Source organism: Zea mays, chromosome 1 (genome assembly GCF_902167145.1).
Source record: "Zea mays cultivar B73 chromosome 1, Zm-B73-REFERENCE-NAM-5.0, whole genome shotgun sequence".
NCBI classification, from domain to species: Eukaryota; Viridiplantae; Streptophyta; class Magnoliopsida; order Poales; family Poaceae; genus Zea; species Zea mays.
The window spans coordinates 95,287,265-95,305,402 of record NC_050096.1 but is presented as its reverse complement, the minus strand read 5'-3'; the positions used below and the strand labels follow the sequence as shown (position 1 = coordinate 95,305,402).

The following is an 18,138-nucleotide window of genomic DNA, read 5'->3' as shown; positions in this document are numbered from 1 at the left end:
ACCGGACAGTGACTGTTCACTGTCCGGTGTGCCATCTGCCCAACGGCTAGCTGTCAGAACTAGCCGTTGGAGTCGACCCTTGGCACACCGGTGGCGCACCGGTGGTGCACCGGACTGTCCGGTGCGCCCATGCGCAACAGCTTTCTAGTAACGGCTAGTTGGTGGGTGAGGGCTATTTATACCCCCTCCACCCACCATATTCATTGTCTTGCTGCCCATATTTACTCCTACACATTGGTAGAGCATTGCAAGCACCACAAAGCCTAGTGAGGTGATTTGAGAATCTTAATCCCGCATTTGGACCTCATTAGCGCTAGCGAGAGCCACCTAGAGCACACACCACTTGCATTAGGATTCTCTTGGTCAAGTGAAAGTCTACGACTTGTTACTCTTGGTGATCGGCATCACCTAGATGGCTTGGTGGTGTTGGGAGCTCGGTGATCACCGTGGAGATCTTGTTGGTGACCCGACTCAAGTTTGTAAGCGATCGTGAGGGATCCACCGCGCCGGAGTGGAAAAGGATCATCTCATAGTGAGCACTTGGTTCTTGCGAGGACCAAGGGGGAGCGATTCCCTTGCACGGGTGCTCCAACGAGGACTAGTGGAGAGTGTCGACTCTTCGATACCTCGGGAAAAAATGGAGGAGTCTTCTAAACCTTGCTTTACATTCCGCACTTAATTCAAGCATTTCACATTTTGTATTTGTTTAGCAAGTATTTGAAGTATTGTCTTAGCATTATTGTATTTCTAGTATTATTCTCTTAGTGCTAGTTGTTGGGGTGAAGTTGGGCTCTTGCTTAGGTTTTAATTAGTGTTGATTTTTAGAAAAGCCTAATTCACCCCCCTCTTGGGCATCGTGAACCTTTCAATGAGGACTAGGTTCTTTGGAACTGAACCTCGGTAAACAAATCACCGTGTTCACTTGTTAATCTTCACATGATTTGTTTCCCCGCTTTCCTCTCTCTAAAAGTTCCCTTACTCATATTGATTTGAGTTTGCTCCCAAAGGTTATCCACATTGATTGATCAACTCGTAGCAAGGAGAACTATCTTCCGTACTACGATTTAATTCTAACGCTAACCCCGGCCCTAGTGCATGCTTAAAGTTTGTAAATTTCAACTTTCGCCCATTCACCCCCTCTAGGCAACTTTCAATTGGTATTAGAGCCAGTGCTTCATTAAGAGTCTAACAAACTCGAAGTGATGTCTGGAGATCACGCTAAGAGGGAGATTGTCACAGGCGACAAGGCCATAGGCTCGGGAAGGACTCTGTCAAGGGAGTCCGGTGACAAATACAAGGAGAAATCCTCCTCCTCCATCAAGTCACATAGGAAGGGTGACAAGAAGAAAAAGAAAATGAAGAAGGTGGTCTACTACGAGACCGACTCTTCATCACCTTCCACATCCGGCGCCTGTTGGGGGCCTTCCTCTTTCGAAGGTCCTTAAAAACGTGACTAACCACTTGTTTTCAGTATGACTTAGACTATTACAGGAAGCTTCGACTTTGGGATGAAGGCGTGAGATATGAGGATATAGCCCGAAGGCAACATGAATGGACGCCGAAGCTATGGCTAAAGGAGCTTTGGCTTGGTATGATAGCGAAGATGAAGGACCAAACCGACCTAATGGGGAAAACACTACTTAGTCCTTGATAGTTTGCATTATGATTAAGAGTAGATGTCAGGGGCATGAATGTAATCTTATCTGGGCCACGTCCCGTGCCTATAGATAGATGAACAGTAACACCGTACTGTTCACGCTGGATGGTAATTGCTTCTACGTCACTCTCGCATATTCACCTTTTGGCAAGCCGAAGGTATCAATGTAATATAAATATCGTTGATGTTTATTCATGTTTATGAAATGAGAATATAAATAACTTACTGATTCATAATCGTTATTTATATTCTTTTATATTTCATGTACCCTTATTTATATTTGTTCATTGAGATGATGAAGGTATCCCCTTCATGACCTTCGTATGAAGATCATTATATCCACAAGGAGATAATGCTTCAAAGGACGAAGGTCTCTAATTATTGACAATTGTGTTGTCTTGTTCTTGATGTATAGCAATTGAGAACAAGGACCAACAGCGCCGAGTCTGCAACATCGAAGTGTCATGAGCGTAAGAAGTATAGTAAGATGCCTCTTCGCTATCCTCACATTCCTAAACGCGCTCCTCTACTCTCGGTACCCCTAGGCAAACCACCATACTTTGATGGTGAAGAATATTGTATGTGGAGTGATAAAATGAGGCACCATCTAAACTCACTCCACGAAAGCATTTGGGATATTGTTGAGTTTGGAGCGCAGGCACCACAGGTGGGCGATGAGGACTACGACTCGGACGAGGCCGCCCAAATTAGGCATTTTAACTCCCAAGAAACTTCTATACTCCTTGCCTCCTTGTGTCGAGAGGAGTATAATAAGGTGCAAGGGTTGAAAAATTCCAAAGAAATTTGGGATGTCCTCAAAACGGCACACGAAGGGGACGAGGTGACCAAGATCACCAAGCGTGAGATGATCAAGGGAGAGCTCGGTCGATTCGTTCTCAACAAAGGAGAAGATCCACAAGCAATGTACAACCGGCTCAAACAATGGTGAATCAAGTGCGCAACCTTGGGAGCACCAAGTGGGATGACCATGAGATGGTCAAGGTTATTCTTAGATCACTTGTTTTTCGTAATCCCACTCAAGTACAACTAATCTGTGGAGATCGTAAATATAAACAGATGTCTCCTGAGGAAGTGATTGGCAAGTTTGTGAGCTTTGAACTTATGATCAAAGACTCCAAACATATTGTAAACTTGGAGCAAGGCGCCACCTCCACACCCGAGGTGCATCCCGTTGCATTCAAAGCAACAGAAGAGAAGAAGGATGAGTCTACACCAAGTAGACTTCCAATCGACGCCTCCAAGCTTGACAACGAGGAGATGGCTCTTATCATTAAGAGCTTTCGACAAATCCTCAAACAAAGGAAGGGTAAGGACTACAAGCCCCGTTCCAAGAGGGTGTGCTATAGTTGTGGTAAGTCCGGTCACTTTATTGCAAAATGTCCATATACAAGTGACAATGACGAAGACAAGAAGAAGAAGAAGATGGAGAAGAAGTATTACAAGAAGAAGGTTGGCGAGGCACACATGGGAGGGGAATGGGACTCCAACGAGAGCTCCACCGACTCCTCCTCCGACGAGGACGCCGCCAACATCGCCATTAACAAGGGACTTCTCTTCCCCAACGTCGGCCACAAGTGCCTAATGGCTAAGGACGGCAAGAAGAAGAAGGTACATTCTAGAGATACCCCCAAATATACTACTTCCGATGATGATGGTAGCTCTAGTGATAATGAAGATGATTTAACCTGTCTTTTTGCCAACCTTATTAAAGATCAAAAGAAGAAAATAAATGAATTAATAGAATCCATTAACGAGAAGGATAATCTCTTGGAATGCCAAGAGGACTTGCTCGTTAAGGAAAACAAGAAATTTGTTAAATTGAAAAATGCTTATGCTCTAGAAGTAGAAAAATGTGAAAATTTATCTAAATAGCTTAACATTTTTAATGATTCAATTTCCTATCTTAGAGATGAGAATTCTAGTTTAAATGCTAAGATAGAAGAATTGAATGTTTGCAATATCTCTACATCTACTGTTGAGCATGTCACCATTTGCACTAGATGTAGAGATGTTAATGTTGATGCTATGGATGATCAAATTGCTATGATTAAAGAACAAAATGATCACATAGCTAAATTAAATGCTAAAATTGCCGAGCATGAATTAGAAAATGAAAAATTTAAATTTGCTCGAAGCATGCTTTATAATGGGAGACGCCCAAGCATTAAGGATGTCATTGGCTTCCAACAAGGGAGCCAAAGCAACATCAAGATTAATGCCCCCAAGAAACTATCTAATTTTGTTAAGGGTAAGGCTCCCATGGTTCAGGATAAAGAGAGCTACATTTCCTATACTGAGAACTTTCCTGAGCACAAAATTAGGAAAATTCATGCTAGAAAACCTCATAATGTTTCTCATCATGCTTTTATGTATAGGAATGAGGTTTCTAGTTCTAGGCATTCAACTCATATCAAAATGCCTAAAAAGATAATTGTAAATGCATCAAATGAGCATGACATTTCATTTAAGGCTCTTGATGCTTCTTATGTGCTGACTAACAAATCAGGCAAAGTAGTTGACAAATATGTTGGGGGAGAACACAAGAGTCCCAAGACTTGTGTTTGGGTACCCAAGGTGCTTGTTTCTAATGTGAAAGGACCCAAGACCATTTGGGTACCTAAGAACAAGGCCTAAATTTGTTTTGTAGGTTTATGCATCCGGTGGATCAAGTTGGATAATCGATAGCGGGTGCACAAACCACATGACATGGGAGAAAAGAATGTTCTCCTCATATGAGAAAAATGATGATCCCCAAAAACCTATCACATTCGGGGGATGGAAATCAAGGTTTGGTCATAGGTTTGGGTAAAATTGCTATATCTCCTAACCATTCCATTTCCAATGTTTTTCTTGTAGATTCTTTAGATTACAATCTGCTTTTAGTTTCTTAGTTATGTAAAATGGGCTACAACTGTCTTTTTACTAATATTGGTGTTACTGTCTTTAGAAGAAGTGATGATTCAATAGCATTTAAGGGAGTGTTAGATGGTCAGCTATATTTAGTCGAATTTAATGATAACAATGTTGAACTAGACACTTGCTTAATTGCAAAGACTAATATGGGCTGGCTCTAGCATCGCCAACTTACTCATGTTGGGATGAAGAATCTTCACAAGCTTCTAAAGGGAGAACACATTTTAGGACTAACAAATGTTCATTTTGAGAAAGACAGGATTTGTGGTGCATGCCAAGGAGGGAAGCAAGTTGGAGTTCATCATCCACACAAGAACATCATGATGACCGACAGGCCGCTTGAGCTAGTCCACATGGACCTATTCGGCCCGATCGCTTATATAAGCGTCGGCAGGAGTAAGTACTGTCTTGTTATTGTGGATGACTATTCACGCTTCACTTGGATATTCTTTTTGCAGGAAAAATCTCAAACCCAAGAAATCTTAAAGAGATTCTTAAGACGGGCTCAAAATGAGTTTGGATTAAGAATCAAAAATATCAGAAGCGACAATGGTGCGGAGTTCAAGAACTCTCAAATTGAAGGATTTCTTGAGGAAGAGGGCATCAAGCATGAGTTCTCTTCTCCCTACACACCTCAACAAAATGGTGCAGTGGAAAGGAAGAATAGAACTCTTTTAGATATGGCAACGACCATGCTTGACGAGTACAAGTCTCTGGACCAGTTTTGGGTGGAGGCGATTAACACCGCCTGCAACTCCTTCAACCGACTCTACCTTCACCGAATCCTCAAGAAAACATCGTATGAACTCCTCACTGGTAAAAAGCCAAATGTTTCTTATTTTATAGTTTTTGGGAGCAAATGCTTTATTCTAATTAAAAGAGGTAGAAATTCTAAAATTGCTCCTAAAGCAGTAGAAGGCTTTTTTACGTGGTTATGACTCAAACACAAGGGCATATAGAGTCTTCAAAAAATCCACTGGACTAGTTGAAGTTTCTTGTGAAATTGTGTTTGATGAGACTAATGGCTCTCAAGTGGAGCAAGTTTATCTTGATGAACTAGATGATGAAGAGGCTCCATGCGTCGCGCTAAGGAACATGTCCATTGGGGACGTGTGTCCAAAAGAATCCGAGAAGCCTACATAAGCACAAGATCAACCATCATCTTCCATGCAAGTGTCGCCACCAACCCAAGATGAGGATAAGGCTCAAGAAGAAGAGGATGAAGACCAAGATGATGAGCCACCTCATGAGGAGGACATTGATCAAGCGGGAGATGAAGATGATCAAGACAAGGAAGATGATCAAGAGATTCAAAATCAAGGACTGCCACACCCAAGAGTCCACCAAGCAATTCAAAGAGATCACCCCGTCAACTCCATTCTTGGTGACATTCACAAGGGGGTAACCACTATTGAGCCATACAGGATAGAGGATGCACTAAGAGACCCGGATTGGGTGGTGGCAATGCAAGAGGAGCTCAACAACTTCACAAGGAATGAGGTATGGCATTTAGTTCCATGTCCTAACCAAAATGTTGTAGGTACCAAGTGGGTATTCCACAACAAACAAGATGAGCATGGTGTGGTGACGAGGAACAAAGCACAACTTGTTACAAAAGGTTATTCACAAGTCAAAGGTTTGGATTTTGATGAAACCTATGCACCCGTAGCTAGGCTTGAGTCCATTCGTATATTACTTGCCTATGCTACTTACCATGGCTTTAAGTTGTATCAAATGGACGTGAAGAGTGCCTTCCTATGAACCTCCTTTCCTTTTTGGATCGACTTAACTTAATTCTTATAGCTATTCTTTTATTCTTCTATTTTGGATCCAAAGAAAAGAAGAAGAATAAAATCCATAGAAGTTCCTAACTAAAAATGTGATTTCTAAAGATTTTGTTGTAATTCTTCGAATTCTCGAACAAATCCAATCCAATAGAATACAAAATTTTTGAAATTCGTAAATTAAGTAATAAAACATAGAGAAATAATTAAAGAATACAATCCTTATCCATCTTTTCTTTCTTTTTGCTTCATATACTAAAAAAGAATTCAAAAAGGGGAAATTTTCGTCATGTCACGAAGAATTCTATCTCTCGCATAGGAATAACTAGAATTAAAAAAAAAGGAATGACAAAGCATCTGGGAATAAACGATTTATTTCTATCAATAAACCTGCTAAAGCCCCAAACCATAGAGTACTTAGCACGGGTGCTACAGAGAGATATGTTTTTATATCCCGCATTGAAAATCCTCCTTCCGTATTGGAATACATATATGATCAGATACTCTTGCCCAAGATCCTTTGTATTTCTTTTGTTTAGGCGAAATTCCTAACTAAAAAAACAAAAGAAATATTATATATATATAGAATGAACCGTATAGACGAGAATTTCCTATCCCTAAAAAAGATGACCCCTTCTTCCTATACATTACTAAGGAATAGTAGTCTTTCTTTTATAGGTGAAATTTGACTGGATTTTAGTTTATACCCCTTCCTTGATTATATGAGACCAAAAACAAGAAATGACAAGAAAGTTCTATATGGATAAAGAAATAGAAGAAAATTACGATGTGGAAAACAAGAAAGGAATTGTGTACAATGGCATTGTACAACAATTTGGAAAAGGGATGTAGCGCAGCTTGGTAGCGCGTTTGTTGGGTACAAAATGTCACAGGTTCAAATCCTGTCATCCCTACCTATTAATTCTCTCTTCGTTATGGGCAGTAGTGGGGAGATCGATTAAAGTGGGTATAACTTGAATTTGTGGATACTATACGGACGTGAGACACGTTAGGAATAGAAAAGGATTTTCTTTTTTTTGTTTTGAAAGCGCTCTTAGTTCAGTTTGGTAGAACGCGGGTCTCCAAAACCCGATGTCGTAGGTTCAAATCCTACAGAGCGTGATTCCATATATCTTATGTCGAAACTAAAATAACTTAAAAAAAACAAAGTAGAATTGCAACTCCAATTTGACCTCCTCCAGACCAGAGAGGAGGTCAATCAAAAAAGAAATATTACTCAATCAAAGATCCAACTGATCCCCACGCCTGTATTGCAAATACGCAGTCACGAATAATCCCGCTAAAGTAATAGGAATTAGGCCTAAGACGATTCCAAATAGAAAAACTTCAATCATTTCGATTTGTTCGAGGGGATAAAAAAAGAGGTACGATCTATCTCTAAATAATAGTCTAAACTACCCACGAATCTCAATGACCAAGAAAAGAATTGGTAATTAGTGTGGAAAAGAGTCTAGAATACCAAGAATCCAAAAGAAAGATTCTTCTATTCAATTCATTTCAAATAAGACGTATCTTGTTCAAGCTAATAAATAGAGCTGGGGTTATAGTTAAAGCAGCCAGTAGAAAACCGAAATAACTAGTTATAGTAAGCATGAAGGGGTTCAATTCCATTTTTTTACTACACTACATATGTTGGTAAAGCACTTACCTAAGTTTAAGTTATGGAAAATTCATAATTCATCGGTTATTTTAGATAATACTAAAAAACAAGATAGAGTGAGATACAGAAGTGTAAAAAAAGAGAAAATCGATTCATCAGACGGAACATGAGTCCCTAATTCCGAATCAAGAGATTTGTTGTGGAATCTGTCAGTTAAGTAAACTAATAATATTAAGAACTAGATCATCTAACCCCATTGAAAAATGAAATTGGATTTTCGGGAGAATTTTGGAATAAAAGATAAATAAAGAATTGAATTTGAAAAAAAAAATCTTTCTATTTCGGATTCGGATTATTTCTTTTTTAATAGGATGGATTTCATCCTCTTTTTGGAGCAAATTTTAACTCATTGTATTCCATATGGAATAAGAGGAGAAGAAAAGCATTCCACGACCCCCGAGGGGCCCCCTCAAAAAGGGAACTATTCCTTAAATTTACTTTTATTTATTTATTTTTATTCGTTTTTTGAACCCCAACAAAAGTGGATTCAAAGTTACTTCAATTATCCTTTTCTTTTAAGTTCTTCTTGTAAAGTTCCATGCTTGTTGTTTGGTCAAGAAAATTAGACCTAATCCAACAAACAAGACAAGGATTGATTACGAATCTTGATTCTTCAAAGAATGTATTCCGTTTCTTTCATAACGGATTATCCGCTATTCGATTTTCTATTTATTAGATATTATTTTATGCTAACCAATTAAATTCCTTTAACTAAAAAGGGATCGATTTTGCATATACTTATCTTTGTATTGCGTCAATATGAGAATATCCTTCCTAAATTCTTTATCTTATTAATCATTAACTTAGATTTTCCCAAGATCTTGGCCCTATCAAGGAAGAGGTATACGTTGAGCAACCTCCCGGCTTTGAAGATAGTGAGTATCCTTCTCATGTTTATAAGTTCTCAAAGGCACTTTATGGGCTCAAGCAAGCCCCAAGAGCATGGTATGAATGCTTGCGAGACTTTATTATCACTAACGGCTTCAAAGTCGGAAAAGCTGACCCTACTCTCTTCACTAAAACAATTGCTAAAGACTTGTTTATATGCCAAATTTATGTTGATGATATTATATTTGGGTCTACTAACAAGTCAACTTGTGAAAAATTTAGTAGGATTATGATACAGAAATTCGAGATGTCAATGATGGGGGAGTTGAAGTATTTCCTTGGATTTCAAATCAAGCAACTCCAAGAGGACACCTTCATCAGCCAAACTAAGTACATTCAAGACATTCTTAAGAAGTTTGGAATGAAGAATGCCAAACCCATCAAGACACCCATGGGAACAAATGGGCATCTCGACCTCGACTCGAGAGGTAAATCCGTAGATCAAAAGGTATACCAGTCGATGATAGGATTTTTACTCTACTTATGTGCTTCACGACTGGATATAATACTTTCTGTATGCATGTGTGCAAGATTCCATGCAAATCCTAAAGAAGTTCACATTAGGGCCGTGAAAAGAATCATGAGATATTTAGTTTACACTCCTAAGTTTGGGCTTTTGTACCCCAAGGGATCTACCTTTGATTTAATTGGGTATTCCGATGCCGATTATACTAGATGTAAAATTGACAGGAAAAGCACATCAGGGACTTGTCAGTTTCTGGGAAGATTTCTGGTGTCTTGGGCTTCAAAGAAACAAAACTCAGTAGCTCTATCCACCACCGAAGCCGAGTATATTGTTGCAGGCCATTGTTGTGCACAATTACTCTAGATGAGTCAAACACTTAGGGACTATGGCTACAAATTGAGCAAAGTCCCTCTCCTATGTGATAATGAGAGTGCAATCTGCATGGCGGATAATCCCGCTGAACACTTCCGCACTAAGCACATAGACATCCGATATCACTTTTTGAGAGATCACCAACAAAAGGGGGATATCGAAATTGCTTATGTTAGCACCCACAACCAATTAGTTGATGTCTTTACCAAACCACTAGATGAAAATACCTTCAGCAAGCTTAGAAATGAGCTAAATATACTTGATTCTCAGAACTTTGATTGAAACATTGCACATTACTCATTTACATACCTTTGATCATATCTCTTTCATTTGGTACAAATGTATATTTTTTATTCTTCTTGTACCAAGAATAAGACTAATATGCTTTCAAGTACACTTCTATGTTTAGTCTCACATTGAAAGGGAAATGGAGTATTCGGCAAAGACAAGACTTCCACTTAAACTCTGACGGTATCATTTATCCTTTGTCGTTACTCAGGAAACTCTCAATTGGTATAAACCTTCACTCATATTTCTTTTACCAAAGGGGGAGAAAATAGGCTCCAAAGGGGGATAATTCAAGAGGGCCCTCAAGATTCTTCGTTTTTGGCGATTAATGCCAAAGGGGGAGAAAATATTAGGCCCAAAGCAAAAGGACCGCACCGCCACATTTTCAAAATTCAAAAACTATTTCACAAAAAGGAAGAAATTATTTCAATTGATATCATAATTTCAATCGGTATTTCATTTAGTTTCAAAAACTCAATCGGTATAATCTCATCTGATATCTGTTTCAAAAACCCTCTTGATAAGCTAAGGGGAGAATTTATTGAGGGGGAGCTTTTATTTAGTCACAGGAAAAAGCATTTGAAATAGGGGGCGAAATTTTAAAAGTTGAAAATGCTTCTTATTCCTATATCTTTGGCTATTTGCAAAAAGAATTTCAAAAGAGTTTTTCAAAAGATTTGAAAAAACAAGCAAGTGGTGCAAATGTGGTCCAAAATATTAAATAGAAGAAAGCAATCACATTTATTCTTAGACTTATGTAGAAAGTCTTTCAATTGGTTTAAATCTAAGCAACCTTTGCACATCTATCATAATTGCAAAACTAGTTACATTTTTGCACTTCATATTTGCTTTGGTTTGTGTTGGCATCAATCTACAAAAAGGGGGAGATTGAAAGGGAAATGGGCTTAATCATTTCCTATAATCAATTTTGGTGGTTGACGTCCATCACAAACCACGTGGACTAACTAGTTTTGCCTAGTCATCATTTATCTCAGGTGCATAAAGTTCAACACAAACCAAGAAAGAAGCTAAGTTGGGGAATCAACTAAGTATGGAGCAAATACATGAAATGGTGCTGCCTATGGCGCACCGTATAGTGTCCGGTGCCCCAGACCGAGCACCCAGCAAACTGCTCACTCTCGGGTTTTTTCCATGGAATGCTCCGCTATAATTCACCAAATTGTCCGGTGTGCACCGGACATGTCCGGTGAGCCAACGAAGCAACGGTAACCTGGCGCTCAATGGTCAACTGCATATACACTAAAAGCGCATTGTGTAGAAGTTAGATGTCAGGCTGCGAAGTTAGAACGCACCGGACATGTCCGGTGTGCCACTGGACTATCCGGTGCAGCTACAGGACAAAGGGATTCAACGGTCAACCTCTCCAAACCCCAACGGGCCGCTGACATGGCACGCACCGGACACTGAACAGTGTCCTATCCAGTGCCCCACTAGACTGTCTGGTGCGCCATCGCCAGAAACGGCTAGAATAGTGGTTGGGGCTATAAATACCCCCAACCACCTCCATTCAAGCAATCCAAGTTTTCTGAACTCAACATTCAATACAAGAGCAAAAGACTACACTCCAAGACACATTCTATAGATCAAATCCTCTCCAAGCCTCCAAATCAACTCAATTGCTTAGTGACTTGAGAGAGGGTGTTTTGTGTTCTTTTGTTGCTCTTGTTGCTTGGATTGCTTTCTCCTTCTCTATTCTTATTCTTCTAAGTGCCTTGTAAAGCTAGCAAGAGACACCTAAGTGTGTGGTGATCCTTGCAGGGTCTTATGACCCAAATAATTAAGGAGAAGCCTCAACCGGTCTGTGTGGCCGATTGAGAGAGGGAAAGGGTTGGAATAGACCTGGCCTTTGTGGCCTCCTCAACGGGGACTAGGTTCTTTGGAACCAAACCTCGGTAAACAAATCACTATGTTCACTTGATTTGGTTCCCCTCTTTCCTCTCTCTAAAAGTCCCCTTGCTCATATTGATTTGAGTTTGCTCCCAAAGGTTATCTGCATTGATTGAGCAACTCATAGCAAGGAGAACTATCTTCCGTACTACAATTTAATTCTAACGCTAACCCCGGCCCTAGTGCATGCTTAAAGTTTGTAAATTTCAGGTTTCGCCTATTCACCCCCCTCTGGTGACTTTCAAGTACTATCTTGTTATTGTGGATGATTATTCTCGCCTCACTTGGGTATTCTTTTTGCAGGAAAAATCTCAAACCCAAGAGACCTTAAAGAGATTCTTGAGACGGGCTTAAAATGAGTTTGGATTGAGAATCAAGAAAATCAGAAGCAACAATGGAACGGAGTTCAATAACTCTCAAATTAAAGGATTTCTTGAGGAAGAAGGCATCAAGCATGAGTTCTCTGTTCCCTACACACCTCAACAAAATGGTGTAGTGGAGAGGAAGAATATAACTCTATTGGACATGGCAAGGACCATGCTTGATGAGTACAAGACACCGGATCGGTTTTGGGTGGAGGCGATTAACACCACTTGCTACTCCATTAACCGACTCTACCTACACCGAATCCTCAAGAAAACATCATATGAACTCCTCACCGGTAAAAGGCCCAATGTTTCTTATTTTAGAGTTTTGGAAGCAAATGCTTTATTCTTATTAAGAGAGATAGAAATTCTAGATTTGCTCCTAAAGCAGTAGAAGGCTTTTTACTTGGTTATGACTCAAACACAAGGACATACAGAGTCCTCAATAAGTCCATTAGATTAGTTGAAGTTTCTTGTGACATTATGTTTGATGAGACTAATGGCTCTCAAATAGAGCAAGTTGATCTTTATGAACTAGATGATGAAGAGGCTCCGTACAAGCATCTCCGTACATGTCCATTGGAGATGTGTGTCCAAAAGAACCCGAAGAGCCATCACAAGCACAAGATCAACCTTCATCATTCGTACAAGCATCTCCACCAACTCAAGATGAGGAAATGGCTCAAGAGGACGAGGATCAAGATCAAGACGATGAGCCACCTCAAGAGGAGGACATTGATCAAGGGGGGAGATGAAGATGATCAAGACAAGGAAGATGATCAAGAAATTCAGGATCAAAGACCACCTGCACCCAAGAGTCCACCAAGCAATTCAAAGAGATCACCCCGTCAACTCCATTCTTGGTGACATCCACAAGGGGGTAACCACTCGATCTCGAATTGCTCATTTTTGTGAACATTACTCTTTTGTATCTTCTATTGAGCCATACAAGATACATGATGCACATAGAGATCCGGACTGGGTGGTGGCAATGCAAGAGGAGCTCAACAACTTCACGAGGAATGAGGTATGGCATTTAGTTCCACGTCCTAACCAAAATATTGTAGGTACCAAGTGGGTATTCCGCAACAAACAAGATGAGCATGGTGTGGTGACTAGGAACAAAGCCTGACTTGTTGCCAAAGGATATTCACAAGTCGAAGGTTTGGATTTCGATGAAACCTATGCACCCATAGCTAGGCTTGAGTCAATTAGTATATTACTTGTCTATGCTACTTACCATGGCTTTAAATTGTATCAAATGGACGTGAAGAGTGCCTTCCTCAATGGCCCTATCAAGGAAGAGGTATATGTTGACCAACCTCCTGACTTTGAAGATAGTGAGTATCCTACACATGTCTATAAGCTCTCAAAGGTGCTTTATGGGCTCAAGCAAGCCCCAAGAGCATGGTATGAATGCCTGAGAGACTTTCTTATCACTAATGGCTTCGAAGTTGGTAAAGCTGATCCTACTCTCCTCACTAAAAAAATTGCTAAAGACTTGTTTATATGCCAAATTTATGTTGATGATATTATATTTGGGTCTACTAACAAGTCATCTTGTGAAGAGTTTAGTAGGATCATGATAGATAAATTCGAGATGCCGATGATGGGGGAGTTGAAGTATTTCATTGGATTCCAAATCAAGCAACTCCAAGAGGGCACCTTCATTTGCCGAACTAAGTACATTCAAGACATACTCATGAAGTTTGGAATGAAGAATGCCAAACCCATCAAGACACCCATGGGAACAAATGGCATCTCTACCTCGACATAGGAGGTAAATCTGTAGATCAAAAGGTATACAGGTTGATGATAGGATCTTTACTCTATTTATGTGCTTCATGACCAGTTATTATGCTTTCTGAATGTATGTGTGCAAGGTTCCAAGCAAATCCTAAGGAAGTTCACCTTAGGGCCGTGAAAAGAATCATGAGATATTTAGTTTACATTCCTAAGTTTGGGCTATGGTACCCCAAGGGATCTACCTTTGATCTAATTGGGTATTCCGATGCCGATTATGCCGGATGTAAAATTGACAGGAAGTGCACATCAGGGACTTGTCAGTTTCTAGAGAGATCCCTGGTGTCTTGGGCTTCAAAGAAACAAAACTCACTAGCTCTATCCACCGCCGAAGCCGAGTATATTACTGCAGGAAATTGTTGTGCACAATTACTCTGGATGAGGCAAACCCATAGGGACTAAGGCTACAAGTTGAGAAAAGTCACTCTCCTATGTGATAATGAGAGTGCAATCCGCATGGCGGATAATCCCGTTGAACACAGTCGCACTAAGCACATAGACATCCTGTATCACTTTTTGAGAGATCACCAACAAAAGGGGGATATCGAAATTGCATATGTTAGCACCGACAACCAATTAGCCGATATCTTCACCAAGCCCCTGGATGAAAAGTCTTTTAGCAAGGTTCAGAATGAACTCAATATCCTCGATTCTCGGAACTTTGATTGAAATATTACGCACATGGCTCATTTATATACCTTTGATCATGTCTTTTTTGGGTACAAATGCATATTTCTTATTCTTCTTGTACCAAAGCTAAGACTAATGTGCTTCCAAATATTTTTCTATCCTTAGTCTTAGATTGAAAGGGAAATGGAGTATTTGGCAAAGGCAAGGCTTCCACTACAACTCTGACGGTATCATTTATCCTTTGCCCTACTCATAAACTTTTACAAAGGGAGAGAAAAGATTAGGCCTCTCAAGTTTCTTCGTTTTTGGCGATTAATGCCAAAGGGGGAGAATTAATAGGCTGAAAGCAAAAGGACCGCACCACCACCCATTTTCAAATTTTTAAAAACTAGTTCACAAAGGGGAAGAAATTATTTTAATTGCAAAAACCTCTTAACAGCTAAGAGGATAATTTCTTCAGGGGGAGCTTTTATTTAGCCAAAGGAAAATCATTTGAAACAAGGGGGAGAATTTTCAAAATCTTGAAAATGCGTTTTGAAATCATATTCTTATACCATTGGCTATTTGCAAAAGAATTTGAAAAGACTTTTCCAAAAGGTTTGCAAAAACAATCTAAGTGGTGCAAATGTGGTCCGAAATGTTAAAAATATTAATTCAAAGTAACTTATGCACATCTGTAAAAATGCAAACTAGTTGCATTTCTACACTTTGTATTTGCTTTGGTTTGTGTTAGCATCAATCAACAAAAAGGGGGAGATTGAAAGGGAAATGGCCTCAATATTTCCTATAATCGATTTTGGTGTTTGACGATCATTTCTCATGTGCATAAGTTCATCTACAACTATTCTAAGTGGAATTTCCGGAATACCGTAAATTATTCCGGACAAGAGAAGCTTTTTTGAAAAAACACCTATGCGCGGACCGTCCGGGCCCTTGCGGCGGACCGCCCGCGACACCAGTTTGAGCCTCGGACAGGAACTCTGCAAAAACATATGTTAACAATATGGACCGTTCGAAGGAGAAGCGAGCACTGTCCGAGACCAAGCACGGACCGTCCGCCTCAGGCGCGGACCGTCCGGTTGTTGTAAAACCACAAAAACCCGAAGGTGACGGGTTCGGTAAAATTCATTTTTAGCGTCCTCACGGACCATCCGGGGTGCACGATCGGACCGTCCAGACTACTTTATCTGACATTTGACGACACATTAAATGCACTATAGCCATTGATATAGCCGTTACTGCTGACCGTTGCGATTTCAGCCGTTGATGTGCAGGGGTGGACCGTCCGGACCAGGGGCGCGGACCGTCCACGGTCGGCAGAAAAGGAGCAATGGCTAGGAAGTGGTTAGAGGCTATAAATACAACCCCAACCACCTCCATTTACTTGATCCAAGCACTCCACTCATACACATTCAATACAAGAGCTAGCAATCCATTCCAAGACACATTCAAAGTTTCCAATCTCTCCAAGTTTCCCAATTGAGATAAATGATCATTAGTGATTAGTGACTTGAGAGAGTGTGATGTGTGTTTCATTTGTTGCTCTTGTTGCTTGGTTTTCATAATCGTGCTTTCTTCTTCACCTTCTAAACCTTCCAAGTGATTTATAAAGCAAGCAATAGACACCTAATTGTGTGGTGATCCTTGTGGGGGTCTTAGTGACCTGTGAGATTAAGAAGAAGCACTCGACCGGTCTAAGTGACCGATTGAGAGAGGGAAAGGGTTGAAATAGACACAGCCTTTGTGGCCTCCTCAACGGGGAGTAGGTTCTTTGGAACCAAACCTCAGGAAACAAATCGACGTGTCCGCTTGTATTAATCTTCACCAATTGATTTGTTTCTCCCATCTCCTCTCTCTCTAAAGTTCTCTTGCTCACATCATTTTGAGTTTGCTGCCAAAATTATCTACATTGGTTAAGCAACTCATTGCAAGAGAAACTATCTTTCGCACTATGAATTATTTCTAACACTAATCCCGGGTATAGTGCATGTTCAAAGTTTATAATTTTCAAGTTTCACTTATTCACCCCCTCTAGGCTACTTTCAGTACCCCTCGGCCTTATATAGATGACCAAAGGATTAACCCTTTACAAGTCATGATGACTATCTAACTCTATCTGTATCTATCCACGACATGCATTCCTACTTATCCAGAGTTCATTTTCCCTTCACCCGAGTTATCTCTGAGTATCTAGCTCTTCAGGTATGCTCAACCTCCCTGCTCGAGGTATCAACATTCCTTCTGCGCATAACTCGGTCGTTTGGTATTCGTCTCCTTGGTTCGAGCTCATCCAGCTTGGTTACGGCCCAAGGGCATGCCTTGATAGGCAAGTCATCGGGAGGCGCATCAAGCGGCCCATGGACTCCTGCCCGATGTTAGCCTCAGGCGAGTCGTGACTGCATCTCCTGCCCGAGGTTCCCCTCGGTCGAGTCGTGACTGCTTCTCCCGCCCAGAGATAGCCTCTGGCGAGTCAGAACAGCTTCTATAGGTTCAATTGCTTTTATCAATTGCTTCAAAGAAATAGATGTCAACAATTGTAGACTTTCTATCGTATGATTCTACATGTTCAATGTAATTGATGGAAATTTTATATACCCTTATCATGTAAAATTATTTCACAAAATGATTGCATCAAGGTGTTCTAATGTTCCAACATCAATAATTTAGTGCACTATTGATGTGGGATGCAAAAATTGAACCTGCACATAATGTCTCTTAACTTGAGGTTGAGTTGCATTTACTATATTATAATATTCCTTCTTCATTATCTTTAACTTGGTACAAGGTGCATCCATGGAAATATATGTGCTTCTCCCCCTCTTACTTGGGAGTTGAGTAGTTTTATTTACTACCTCTACACTTATTATTATATTTCATGTACAATTTAGGATTTTTTAACACCCTTATAATCAGTAAATGCATATGCCTTGTCATTTGGAATGTGTTACAATTTAATGACTTTTGGAACTTGAAGCTCGATTCCTAAATTGTGTGGATCAGAATTGAAGATGTCTATGGCATCACAATCGATTCCTTGGCATTATATTTGGTTTCCAATTCCTCTCCATAATGCTGGGAAATGATCTTTAGTGAAGATACAATCAATATACATAGCCATAAATTGATCCCATATAAGGGGTTTCAAATATTTAATAATCAACACAGACTCATATCCGACATAAATCCCTAATTTCCTATGTGAACCCATAGATGTACATTATGTCATATGGAGTGCAATTGAACTACCATAGATGGGAAATATTTGGTGTATTTCCACGTAATAGATTCAATGGGGAAGTTGCACGATATGCAGTTCGATGCAATTGAATCAACTTAGCAACTTGTAATACTACATGACCCCA

At 40.1% G+C, this 18,138-nt stretch overlaps 1 non-coding gene across 1 annotated transcript; it reads left to right on the top strand.

Annotated features, from left to right (window-relative positions):
* Window positions 1–7,423: 7,423 nt before the first annotated feature.
* Window positions 7,424–7,497, top strand: TRNAW-CCA (transfer RNA tryptophan (anticodon CCA)). The gene has a single exon. It is a non-coding gene; the product is annotated as a tRNA-Trp (tRNA).
* Window positions 7,498–18,138: the final 10,641 nt, after the last annotated feature.